At 42.6% G+C, this 13,628-nt stretch overlaps 1 protein-coding gene across 6 annotated transcripts in view; it reads right to left on the bottom strand.

Annotated features, from left to right (window-relative positions):
• Positions 1 to 13,262, bottom strand: part of tab2 (TGF-beta activated kinase 1 (MAP3K7) binding protein 2) — a 38,145-nt gene extending 24,883 nt beyond the window's left edge. For 2 of the 6 annotated variants that reach the window (XM_010882886.4, XM_010882887.5), the window contains exon 1: positions 12,951 to 13,262. The gene's annotated coding sequence lies outside the window, so the exon portion shown is untranslated. The other 4 variants (XM_010882883.5, XM_010882885.5, XM_010882884.5 and 1 more) reach the window with 3 other exon arrangements.
• Between the last annotated feature and the right edge of the window lie 366 nt (positions 13,263 to 13,628).

Raw genomic sequence — 13,628 nt, 5'->3', positions numbered from 1 at the left:
TTTTCCCAGCGGCTTCGGTTCATTCCACCACCAGACTCCACCAAACTGGAGGACAAATAGGCCCACGCACAACTGAGAAAACCCCAATGTGAAGCCTTTGGCCCGCTCCAGTTTATATTACCCCGGCAGCGCTACAATGTATCGTGGCAGGCAGGAGACCTCCATGTGCTCGGGGCTAAGGAGAAAACCCTCCGCCGGAAATGCTTTCCGCAGCTGCAAGGAGTATTATTCCCCACCTTGAGGCCAACCAAAAGACAGAAAAGCAGCCAAGACACGTGACCCGTCCGCAGCGAGAGACCACTGGCGGAACGACACGTTAATCCAGCCCGCTCACATTCTAGTCTCACCAAGTTGCTTTGTCACCCCATCACAGTTAACGGGGAGGGAAGGGGTAACCTGGGAGCTAGCTGCAGCAGAATGTCACGGCTATTATGACACGTTGAAAACGGTCCAGTCGTGACTGACGGGAATGCTGATCCACGATTAACTACGTAACAAGTTATTCATCCCTGTTGACAGTCTGAACTTAAGCCATAAGTGGCTCGGGTCCCTCAGGTGTACCATAACACAGTCCATGAAGGGTAAGCGACCCGGGGACGTCGCCTGGAGGTTTGGAAGCATGAAATGTCAATCTGCCTGCGTCTCTCCCCCCCCACCACAACACTGGGCCGGGCCGGGGCACGCGGCTCTGTCCAGACTGGCACTGACAGGTGCGCCCCGACAGGGTGCCGGCATCGGCCAGCACAGAACCAGGGACTATGGAGCAGCATGTCTCTGAGGAATAACCCCGCAGAGGCACGGCCACACTTATGTCCAACCTGGAGGGGGGGGGGGGCCCTGAATGTTGAGGTTAGGTACCCCCCAGATATTCAGTTTCCCTTTTAAGTCTGTGGTTTCAAAGCAAAGAAGTTTCACCGTAACAATGGGAGATTTAGGGCAGCTGGGAAACACTCTCACCCAATAGAGCGACACTGTAACTCGCCACCCCCCCCATCCCCCACATCTGATCTTTGTGTACAAACCAAAGGACTCGGGGAAGCTCTGCAGAATGCTACTTTTGTGTATGTTTGCAACCTGTGTAAAAAGAATGATAAAATAAACAAAAAAAAAACAAAAGAATGGCTCCAAGCTCAGTGGGAAGTATGACTTGCTTTCTTTCCCTGTGGCTCAGGGGTCTGCGTTTCAGATGAAAGAGCAAAATATAAATCGCCAAATGTAATTCAATAGGCCGCTACTGCTGCGAACATTTCAGAGATCCCCACACAGACAGTTGCTCTTGGCAAGTCATACTCAACCACAACAAACAAAAGAGATTTCAAATGTACGGACTCTGCCACACCCTGAGAGCAAGAGAGACGAACAAAGAAAGAAGAACAAGAGAAAACGATTTCAAGGCCCAGAATATTCAGACAGGGCTGCAGGGCCAAATCAAGACCTTTCACCTCAGTGAGTAGAAACCCGAGGAGAGATGAAAAGTCATTAGCAAATGGTGGGAGCGATGACGGACAGAGTTCCACAGTCTTCTCTGCATAACGGTAAAAAAAAAATAAAAATTAACAGAGTAAGAGAAACAGAAGTGATTTTTCAGCACACATGGGAAGTTTGCTGAGACACAGGGCAGAAACCTGCTCACAGGACAAGCAGCAGCGATAACTCACTGTCCTACGACATCTTGACCTCTCAAAACAAGCAGCAAGCAGGTCCACACAACCGGCCGGCTCCGTCAGGTAAACACAGGGGTGTGTCGACAACTCTCGTACCAAGAAGGAAGTACTTGTTTCTCACACAATTTCTCTTACAGACTGGACTTTGTGACCCGGGTAAAAACACGCTCTAGTAAATGAATCACGGCAGCGCCCCAGCGTCACTGTGAAACAGCAGTGTAAGGGGGAAAAAAACTGCTGCAACAATGCATTTTCTTTCCATTTTCACTCGTTGTTTCCACGGTTTCGCATTCTTCCTGGATATCTGGACTGCTGCTGGCAACAGCGATGAAAAATCTTAGTAAGATAGGGCTGAAGTCCCTTCTGAGTAATACAGTAGCCAGCAAGGAAGGAAGGTGCTCGTGATTCAGACCCACTCGGAGAAGGTGGGTGGAGCAGGGGGAGAGGGACAGCTCCTGCCCAGAAAAATGTGCAGTCAGCTGCCTGCAAAGAGACCACACGGCACTCGCAACACTCCTCTAAACCTTTCACGGTCACATCAGCTGGTGCTGGCGGAGTTGTCTATCTGGCTCACTTCCCCTCAAGTCTTTCCTGGCTTCCTCGCCTCCAAAAAATAGGAAAAAAACGTGCCGCCTCTCCTCTGAATCCAACACTGCCATGTTGTTTGGAGTGGCTTTAGGTGCCATTGTAGGCCTTTCGCTCTAACACACTTAGAGGCACCCACCCAGCAGGGGTGCATCTCTTGAGCTAGTGTACAGGCTGGCTAATGCAATGCCAGTGTTGACCAAGGTGGACAGGCCGGTGCTGGCCAAGTTGTCTATCTACAGTGAACTGGCACCACTGTTTGTGGAAAACAATCTTTCAAATTTTGAGGACAAGCTGTCAGCTCAGGGTTTTCCCCTGTAGGATGAGTTGTGTAAATGTGAAAATGGGACACAAGAAAAGATTTCCATTAAAATGCAGAAATGTTCCTTTTTCACAATTCTAAGCCTATTCATTCAGCAGCGGTGGTGGTGGGCCATTCCTGGTAAATAACAGTCCCCACTAAAGTTGTTTCTTTGATACAATTTTGGGACAAGGGGGGTTTATTCAGAGTAACAAGTAAACAACCAAAGCCATACGTAAAAAGAAAACATATAAAAAAAAAAAAAAAACATGAAGCTATTCTATTTTATACATGTATCAACTGTTAAATGCCAGAAAGAAGCTTCAATCTACGCTTTGTGGTCATAAGAGGCAGCCTTGGCACCGAGTGTGGGCAAATGAACTGCTTTGCTATAAACTTGAGACAGCCACGGTGCCAGCAGCACTGCAGAGATCAGCTCAGGGCCCCTGGTGGCAGAAGTGAGAACTCACACTGAATCCATTGAGAAGAAACAGTCAAAGGGGAGGATAATTCTTCTGATGATAGAAAGGAAGGAAAGAGAATTTCACATTTAAGGCTCACAAGGTCAAAGCGAACGTGATACTGTGTGTTAATGAGCAACAAAGAAAATAGAAAAGGTATGTAAATAGTGAGCATTTTCCTTTGTTTTGTGTTGAAATGTGCCCAAGATACAGCAGGCAAGTATAACCAGTTCAGCTAAGTGAGCACTCTCCATTTCTACAACACCACTAAAATACAAAAGCCAGCCACCCTTTTTTTTTTTTTTTAAACGCACTCATACTCATAAGCTATTAAGTAACGTCACGTCAACAACTGTATTCACAAAAGCGCATTTCATTGTTAAATTAGGCCTATTCTTTCATCAGCAGTGTACACAAATATTTCCCACAATACTGTCCCATATTAAATCAGAAGTGTCCCTGACAAGAGGGTGTATGGCCGTCTCACACTCACACACTCTCCCTTGCAGTCTGCCTTCTCCCTAACCCATGCTGGAGTGTTCTGATCACTGGTCGGCCTTCCTGTGTATGTGCTCCCAGCAGTTCCAGCCCACAGGCAGCCGATAGGCAACAGGGTTTCAACAATGGGAACATCTATCGGAACTTCCTGATGACGCTCACCCAAAGGCCGTCTTTTAACTGACCCACAGAAAGACAAGACCACAAAGAAAATTGGCCAAAAGAAACCAACTAGGAAACGCTCATCACAGTACTCGGTCAGATGGAAGAAACTCAAACATATCTGATTAGTCAAAAAAATATATATATACACATTTGCTGACCTTGCTGCCCCTCTCACTAGGACCCATCCGTAAATTGGGTGTTTATTACTTAAACAAACAGATACAAAACAGCTCGCTAACCCTCTCCCGCTTCTAACATGGCGTTGTTTATACCAAAATCGTATCTTTACCGTGAATCACAAACTGCAATACGTACCAAACCATGGGCCCACGGTACTGTTGAATGCCTAGCACAGACAGATCCTTGATGAAAACCTGCTCCTGAGCCCTCAGGACCTCAGAATGGGGTGAAGGCTCACCTTCCAACAGAGCCACGTCCCTACGCACACAGCCAAGACAACACTGTAGTGGCCTCGGGGACAAGCCTGTGAATTGCTTTGAGTGGCCCAGCCAGAATTCGGACTTGAGCCTGATCAAACATCTCGAGAGACCTCAAAATGGATGGGGAAAGTCGTTGCTGTGCATCCAACCTGACAGAGCTTAAAAGATAATCTGAGAGGGGAATGGGAGAAAATACAAAAACACAGCTTGTAGAGTCATAGCCCATATGACTCAAGGCTGTAACAGCTGCCAAAGGTGCTTCAACAAAGTAAGAGTGAAGGGTCTGTATACTGTGATATTTCAGTTTTTTGTTTGATAATTATCAGGTATGGTGCATAGAATGATCCAAATCATGCATTTTAGAACAAGGTGTTATAAGGCAGTATACATTCCTGTGAAATTTAGAAAAAAAGTCCTAATTTACTGTACATGAACATTTATAGCCCACAACACATTGTAAAACAGATGCAAATGCTCCTTAAACATGTTTTTTAAAACTACAATTTCTATCGTAAGAATCCAATATTAGCTCCCATTTAATTCGAAATCCACTAGACTACTGTTCCAAAACCCATTGATCCACTAGCCTATCGCTCGCCAGTAAATGAAAAACAGGAAAAGTATTGCTTAAGTGCACAATACAGCATTTCTCCAACAAATAAACATGTCTTAAGAAATGCACTGCTGTCTCTCCAAATATCCCTGCTTAACACACAAGGCATCTCTGGTTTTAATTAGTTTCAACGATACAACGAAAGAGACCCAGCTTAGGCACTCTCCTATATTTCTTTAATTGACAGTTGCGCTACTATCCCATTTCATTGCAGTTTCTCCCGGGCTACGGTCCAACCTGCACCATGTATCCTATAGCAGGCCCGTGGGTCACTGCTCAAAAGTAGTGCTCTATGTTTTGAATAAGGGGGCATTGGGAACATGGCTGCAGTAGGGGAAAGGAAACTTGAGAAACACTTAATTAGCAAGAAAACCCTGCTCTCTAATTATTCTGCTGTTTTCTATGCTGATTTACTGCTGGTGTTGCTGAGGAGTGCTATTTCGGGAACATTTATTCCACTGACTGAACTATTTACAAGTTTTTTTTAAAGGGTGCTTCCCAAATGACACCCTTTCCCCAACATAGCGCACTACTTACAGCTAGGATCTATAAGGCTCTGGTGAAAGGTTGTGCATTAAATAGGCAAGGGGACAGGCTGCCATTTGGGATGTATCCAAAGACATTCAGCAGAACCAGCCAATCTATTAAGAAAAGCATATGGTATACAGCACCCTCAATAGGTAAGTTCTGGTTTAAATAGGACACGTTACGTTAGTTAAGGGCCTTAACCAACTAAAGGGGGTGCATTGATTTCAGTCGGGTTCATGCTAGACTGATGTTTAATTGAAGGTGCATTGATTTGGGTTACTGACTTTAGGGTAAAAACACTACAGTGATTTGAGGAGAATACAGACAGATGGAAGTGGTGGAAAATACTAACCAAAGTCAACCAGAGGCGAGGGGGACAGTGAGCACGGTCTCACAGTAGGATGTGGTTCACGCTTCTCCCATTTTCTGAGGCAACAGGCACTGAAAGGGAAGGTAGGTCATAATAATACCTTGTACACGGTCACACTGTCTTCCACAAACTGAAGCAGGTCAACGAGAAACCAACAGAGCAGGACTAAATCATGAGATATATATGGTTGAGGTAAATCAACGGTTAACTGCACATTTTACTTGACCGTGTCATAGCAAAGTTAACACATTCTATTAATTAGAAATTCACAGGAAAACTGAACAAAGTTACACCCTTCTAGCCAATAAGCAAAAAAAGTTAAAACAAATTACTTATCAAAAAAGGCAACAGCAATAACCAGCAGATGACAAATCCTTACTGGATCCACCAAACACCATCAGGGGTGGAGCAGGTTCACTCCAACAAACACATCAAAATCCCTGACACACAGTCCTAAAGACGAGTTATAACTTGAGTTGAGGCTTGAAAAAGACAAATCATCACTATAATGACACATTTTATTGGACTTCTTCAATAGTAGAAGGGGAGAAAAAACAATAACAGGTGTTTTATCTGCGTCAGAAAGGATGAACGTGACGTTAACATCAGAGATCTAAAAACGGTCAGACAAGAGAGCATCTAGGCTCTGCGTTCCTGTCAACACACTACTTCCTGCATAAGGCACTACTTCCTGTACTACACGGACACATCCAGACAGAGGCCTGGTCTCTCTGTTAGTGTTTTCTGGTAAGACAAGCTTGGAGACACCCATCAAAACTGATGACAGAGGCCTTTCTTCTCCAATTTAACCAGATGAAAAGAAAAAGTATGCTCTGTAATCATTTCGATTTTGCCGCACAGAGGACTTAGATGCTTAAATTCCAAATGGCACAGTCCTATTCAACTACTTCTGTGGCCACAAAACTCACAACCTGTTATGTTACCCCATTTCACAACTTGGTTATTAACACCACTTCTACAGCCACTCTTTAGCAATGTCCTTCCCTTCTAAAGCTAAATATGTGGTGGTTCTACTGTTTTGGGTTAAGGCTAGTTTATATTTTTGTAAGATTATTGTCTTTTATTTTTTACTTCAACCACACTCCACCACAAGTGGCTGACAGGCACTGAATAGGGAGATAGCATGCAGCAGACTATGCAAAATCTACCAGTGGCATTCCAACAATGTGTCAAATAACCTTATGCCTCTCGCACGGCTTTGAAAGAGGTGAAGGCAGCAGAGACATCACTCGCGGCTTCATACCCAGTTGACCCCTGCAATCTGACCCATGGACTGGAACAGTCCACCATGTGAAATGGAGGATTTGCTGAAGCTAAGGAGTTAGGAGAGCCGCTTCACCAGGGGGAGGAGGGTTTGACATAAGTCTCTCTTCCTGACAGCCCTGCAGCCACACACAGAGCCGGGTGGGGGAGGGTCAGAACCAGAGGCTCTCTCTCTCTTCCTAAAACAGGCTGCAGTGCGGGCCATAATGTGTGATGTGGCCATAGTTTACTTACCATTGGCAACGGCTCGGCGATATGGCCCGAGGGTCATGTCGAAAAATAAAACATCCAAAATGTACAGGCGATTCGTTACGGTTCTCCAAATAAGCTCTGCAGTCCAAACTAAAAGGTCAGCAATAGGCTCACCTATTCGGTGGTAGGTGAAATTATAAGTACGCATGAGACCCACTGATAATCAAGCGCATAAAGGTTTCACATGTTTTGGGGCAATAATCATTGAAATAGCTTTGAAGCCGACAGAAATGTCATTTGTGTTTTAAAAGTAATAAGAACCATACCTAATGCACTATAAACTAGCAGGTTTCAGAGAAAATAAAAACAGATCACCGAAGCGATCTCTAAAGCACAAGCCCACCTGCTAGTGGGTAGCCAGCTTACTCAAAATAGGGAACAAATACAAAATAAAAATCTGTGACAATGTGAAACAAAAAGGTGGTGTTTTCACAAGGATTCTCAAAGACTTCATGTTTTCAAACAACAGGGTACATGGGTGCCAAGACCCCGACCAATAAGGGGACCAGGACCGGTGAAAGAGACCCCGACCAATAAGGGGACCAGGACCGGTGAAAGAGACCCCGACCAATAAGGGGACCAGGACCGGTGAAAGAGACCCCGACCAATAAGGGGACCAGGACCGGTGAAAGAGACCCCGACCAATAAGGGGACCAGGACCGGTGAAAGAGACCCCGACCAATAAGGGGACCAGGACCGGTGAAAGAGACCCCGACCAATAAGGGGACCAGGACCGGTGAAAGAGACCCCGACCAATAAGGGGACCAGGACCGGTGAAAGAGATCCCAACCAACATGGTGGAAGGCATCCTCACCAACAAGGCAAGACAACTTATTTTTACATTCCTCCCACTACAAAAAAAGGAAAATACACTTCAAGGACACAGATTAAACCTAGTTGTATTTAAAAATATATCTAACTAATGGAGAAACTGTACCAAGCTGGGTTTTTTTTGTCCGAGGGTACATTGGTGTCTGCAAAACCAGCCCTAAATCTTTTAGCATTTAGGTTCTGAGCATAAGCACAATGGCAAGTATTTATGGAAGGTTTTGTTTAAATAAAAAAAGGGTGCTGTCCAAAAAAGTCAAATGGATTTACCTTATACCAAACAATTTTAAACCACTAAGATAAAGTTGAGTAGTGAAGGATATTTGATAGGGTGTGTGTAGCAATACTTAAACAATAACAATCTTACAGAGCACATATCACAGACACTTTGGTGGTAACATCAACAAAACGAAGGGGCAGGGAAAGAGACTGACAGGAAGTTAAGAGAGCAGGACACCCCAGGTTAAATTGCCTCTACTATTAACAACTAGCACTAGTACTGAAGCAAACACTCGTTATCCCTCCCCGAGCCTAGTAAAAAACAAATAAAATAGAAATGGGGCAGGCAAATGATAAACCTCAAAACATGTTTTTCAGGAGATTCCAGTCTTGGCAATAATTCACAATAACATTTTGAGACACCCTGCTTACAGCCTTCAAGACAACCGCAACCTACCATTAGTGCATGAAATAAAAGGAGCACACTAATGAGTAATTCTTTGTTGCTCAGCTTGGGTTGAATAACATCCATCAACCTTGTTGAACGCACTTTTGCAAACTGAATATCACAACTAAGTGCCTTTTTAGACCTAAGAAAATAAGATACATTTCTGCATAACGATCACTTTGGATCCATATTTTAAGCCAGTCAGTCAGATTCTCACTTCCGTCCAAAGGGTTAAGAAGCAGTTACTATACGGATGTAAAATACAGTACATAGCCTAACTCTTGATTCTCAAAGACCACAACATGGTGGAGTGATTTCTATGTTATTGGTAGGCATCCCAGAAAGAACACATATTAGCTGGCAGGAACAGCCCACAAGCAAAGCCTGGCAGTGGGTAATGCTGTAGCCTCAACTGGCGTTACAGTTTCTGGGTTGTGGTGAGACAGTCATAGAATGCTGATATTGTCCTGGCAGGTCAAACTACAGGGCTAAACATAGTCCTAGATCAGAAGATATAGGCCCACTTCTCAATAACTAATAAGTCTGTACACGTATTATTCATTAAATGAGCATCACAAAGAACAATACCCCTTTATATTTTAGGGAGATAATGACCGACGTGAGCATGTCGAAGTACACACGTTAAGAGTTTAGTCGGCGTTTCTTAAAGAGACTACTGTGAAGTATTGTGAAAATCAAACCACTGCATGGTGCAGACAAATTTTTCAAAAGTAAAAAAAAAAAAAGTCATTTATTAAAGGGAGCAATGAAAATAATGATTGTCAGTGAGGGAATGGATGGAGAGCCAGGGGCTTTGGGGAATCAGAAGTGGATGAGGCAGAAATGTTGGACGCCTGGGCACTGAGGCAATGCTTAGTTGAACTTTGTATTAGCCTGTTGCCTTCAAAGAAGCATGCACAGCCTTCTCTAGATGCAGGTCCAGACACAGCAGAAGGCAATCAGGGGTGCGGACACGAACCGGCGTGGGTGTTGCTCCAGGACACTAAGAAGTCCTTCATTGAAACTCTGCCTCTGCCATCTGTGTATATGCCACCCAAATGCCTTCCATATTCAGCTGGAAGTAGCACAAGTTGTTAACAAAATTCATAAAGGTTGTTCTTCCAATTTGGAATATAGGGTTCTACAGTTTACATTAATTATTTAGCAGACATTATCCAGAGCACTTAATTGTGGTCCAATGTGCTACAGTTAGGTACAAGCTGTATGAAATAGCAAGCTAATACAAATTCAAACAGAACTAATCATTGGATATATTTGGTTCACATTTATTAGGTAATGTCAGCTACCATGCATAAACATTCGTCTAAATAGCTAGTAACCATTTCCATTCTTACAAGTCATATATGGGCTCAGCTACAGGAAAACAATTGACAATAGCACTCCCTTTTACGTAAGATCCTGGTTATTACTTTGCTTAGCTTGTACAAAAGATCACAGTTAACTTGCAATGTGAAATGTGAGGCTAGCTAGCTAGCTAACATTGGCTCCTTTCTCCAAAGCAGTTACAGTACTATGAACAAGAAGTTAATTAGCTATCGTTAGCTAGGTAACAACATGTTAAATACAAATCTAGTTTACCAAGTTAACAACTCAATGCATCTTGTTAATAGAAAAAATATCGACCCTTTACCATTTTAAAATCTAATGTTACTGGAGAGTCCAAATCTACTGCCTGGTCCATCGCTGGCCTGTTTCCTAGCAACACAATATTTAACTGCATAGAAGTTAACATTTAAAAGTTATCTGGGTCATTGGAAATACTAAAAAAAATAAAAATAAAAACTATTTTATAAAAATAAAACTGGTCATTCTTAACAGTCTTGGCATCTCTGTATTGGCTTAAGATTTACTTAAAATAAACCTTATCAAGAATATGTTGACTGATGCCCAAACATCCTGCATCTTCTCACTAATGTCACTCATCATGGAGCCACCTGACCCAATTGGCCCAGGGAGAAAGCAGGCAAGTTGAACATTTTGGTTTAACTCCCTCATAGAATTGCAGCATCACTCAACACCATATAAATAAATGCTTCCTCCCTTCTTTCACACTTCCAAAACACGAACAAAGCGTTTGAAAACACTGTGCTCCCCTCCTTGCATATCCAAAATGCTTTAGAAACTCTTCACAAAAAGATAATCCCTGATGAAGACCCTAGGCTACACGTAACACCCAATCCAACATTTGATTTATCTGTGGAATATCAGAGTTGGACTTGACTACAAGAATGGCAAACCAGCAAGATTTTATTTTCAACCAAGCGACATGTGTGAAGCTACATGCACACATGGTTTTAGTTTTCTGGGTCTGCACCTATAAACAGTTGGTCATGGCAGCTTACTGGTCAGGAAGTTCAATGTTGACTGCAAGTTAAGACAGGCACAAGCTGCTAATGAATGATACTCTACTACACACCAACCCACTCAACCCTCCCTCCCCCGAACAACGGCTGGAGACCAGTAGAGAAGGGATTCTGGACTGGCTAACAGTCCTTCAAATGGGCTCCAGTGAGTGCTTTACAACCTAGCTATTGACAAATTAACATGTTAACACATGGAACATCTGCAAAGCCAAAAATATATTTGGAAGAGAGTTAAATCAAAAGACCTGAAATAATACAAGGAAAGAGGACAAGATAGCAAGTAAGGTGGCCATGGTGTGCAGAGATAACTATCCAAGAGATACCTTTATTGTGGGTCCATAAAGTTAGTGGGTTGGAAGGCTTCATATTCCAAAACATGCATTTACCACAAATATTCAAAAACAAGAGCCGTGTCAGCATATTCTTTATTTCCAGTCATGAATGGCATATAAACTAAAAGGACATAAGAAACTATTAATGCCTTCATGAGCAGATCAGATGAATGTATGCAAAAGCAAAGTAGTCCTAAACTAAACAATTGCAAAGATTGCCTAAGTCGTTGATATCTTTGTACACAAACTCTTATTGAGGGAAAATTTTATGAATATTATTGTTTAAATATTATCCCAAAAATAATAATTAATCGTGTGTCCAATCCACCTCTACACACAAGCATACCTGCACACACACTGTACATGAGAGATGTCAAACATTGAAATATAGGTCAAGTTTGAAAAAAATGCGGATGATGAAACGGAATGACAACATTCACTTCGACAGGGAAATGTATCGCGTAAGTAATCCTTCAAACATTACCTTCTGGTGAACAACGTACACTTTAACATATAGCCAAATTAAGACAATTTATAAAAACGTAATAAATTCTACAGAAGGGAATGGCGGATTGAACTATAGCTTATGATACTTTCATTACATTTGACACATCAAGGTAATCAAATTTCTGCCCACAATTCCAATAAGGCCCAGTTGTATCTATCAGCGATCAGAATAAATATAAAGGGAGTGCTCACTCAAATGGACGAATAGTCCCTTACATTTCTATGCATTTCAATCCTATACGACATTCAAAATCCGGAGAGATAACTTAAAATCCAAACAGGGCCCAGGAGACTTTTCGATTAGCCTACTTATTAGGTTGGGCCTATGCTATGCCTTATATTTCTCTAGGCAATATTTGATGGAGGCCTATGTTAGTATCGATACAATAGATAAGACAACCCATCATTATATCACAACATAGCAATGATTTACACGTTAAGATAGCCAACTGTGACACAAATTCTATCTTTTTGGAAGTATCGAACGTCACAGTATTAATAACCAGCGGAACTATCGGCGAGTAGCAAGTTGCGTTGTTAGCTACGGGGCTAGTTTACTTTTTGACAAGTTTAAAATGAACGTTAGTTCTCCAAAAAAAAAAGCGTTAAAATGATTACTGCTCCACACTTGATATATAATCTATATTCACGCTTGTATAGTAAAAGTTGTGTTACAATTAAACTTAGTCGGGTACGCGAAACACACCATGGCTGACGAAGTTTTGCAAGAAACCTCAATGGAAAAATTTAGCCAGTGTAGCATTTAAGCTATAAAACATGCACTTCTGTTTTTAAATATAGCGTGGAACTATAAACGCAACGTAGAGTGCTATATAAAAATGTGTATTAATATATTCATGCTGGACAACAAATCACACATTGAAATAACTCACGAGACACCAGTTGCAGTCAAAAACGTTTTCACACATCTGTTTTCTTCGTTTTCTTTTTACCGGGGGGATGTGGAGTCGCACATATTTTCAACATGTTAATAAGTACAATTGTTGGACGGAACTGTCATACTAACTAAACTACAACCTGTTCTGGGCCTATTCTGAGGCATTCGCTTACCGTCTCCGCCGCCGCTCCCCGGGCCACCTTCAACACCCGAGACACAGCCACCGAATCTCCACAGGGCCGTGGTGCTGAAAGAAAAGCCGAGAGGTGGACTTCGTAGACGGAGTTTCCAAGGCACCAAGGCCTTCTCTGTTGTCACTCGAGTGCGGGGTTACAATAGCCCCCACTGTTTCAGAGACACTGGAATTATTTTGACAGCTCTTCTTTACCTCCTCTACTCCCCCTTATTTTCTCTTTTCTTCACTTCCAACAGATACGAATCAAAATACTGTCAAAGAATATGGCGGCTGCACAACCAAGCACCTATCGCGATACTTTATTTTCCTTCGAGGAGAAAGTAGATCTGTGAAATCGACGACATTAAACAACAATAAGTGCCATTGACGCTTCCAATTTGCGCAAATATCTTCAAAATAAAAGTTTACATTTTTTCATTAACAAATTAGGGCTGAGATGTGACTGTGCCTTTACAAATTCCTGGTTCAGAAAGTACAATGCCCATTAAGTTTTTAGACCTAATGGTTCACTGCTTTTAACCGATGAATTGAAAAGTAGAATAACCGGCAATGGTTAAAATGTCTATAGAGCAAATGGTGTCCATTGTCCATTTCCCAAAACAGAGAAGGAGGAGCCTGTGAGATGAATTGTAGTACATTTTGTCTGTTACAAGAT

Source organism: Esox lucius, chromosome 18, assembly GCF_011004845.1.
Source record: "Esox lucius isolate fEsoLuc1 chromosome 18, fEsoLuc1.pri, whole genome shotgun sequence".
NCBI lineage: Eukaryota > Metazoa > Chordata > Actinopteri > Esociformes > Esocidae > Esox > Esox lucius.
The sequence above is the reverse complement of the archived record's forward strand: the minus strand, read 5'-3'. Positions and strand labels throughout refer to the sequence as shown.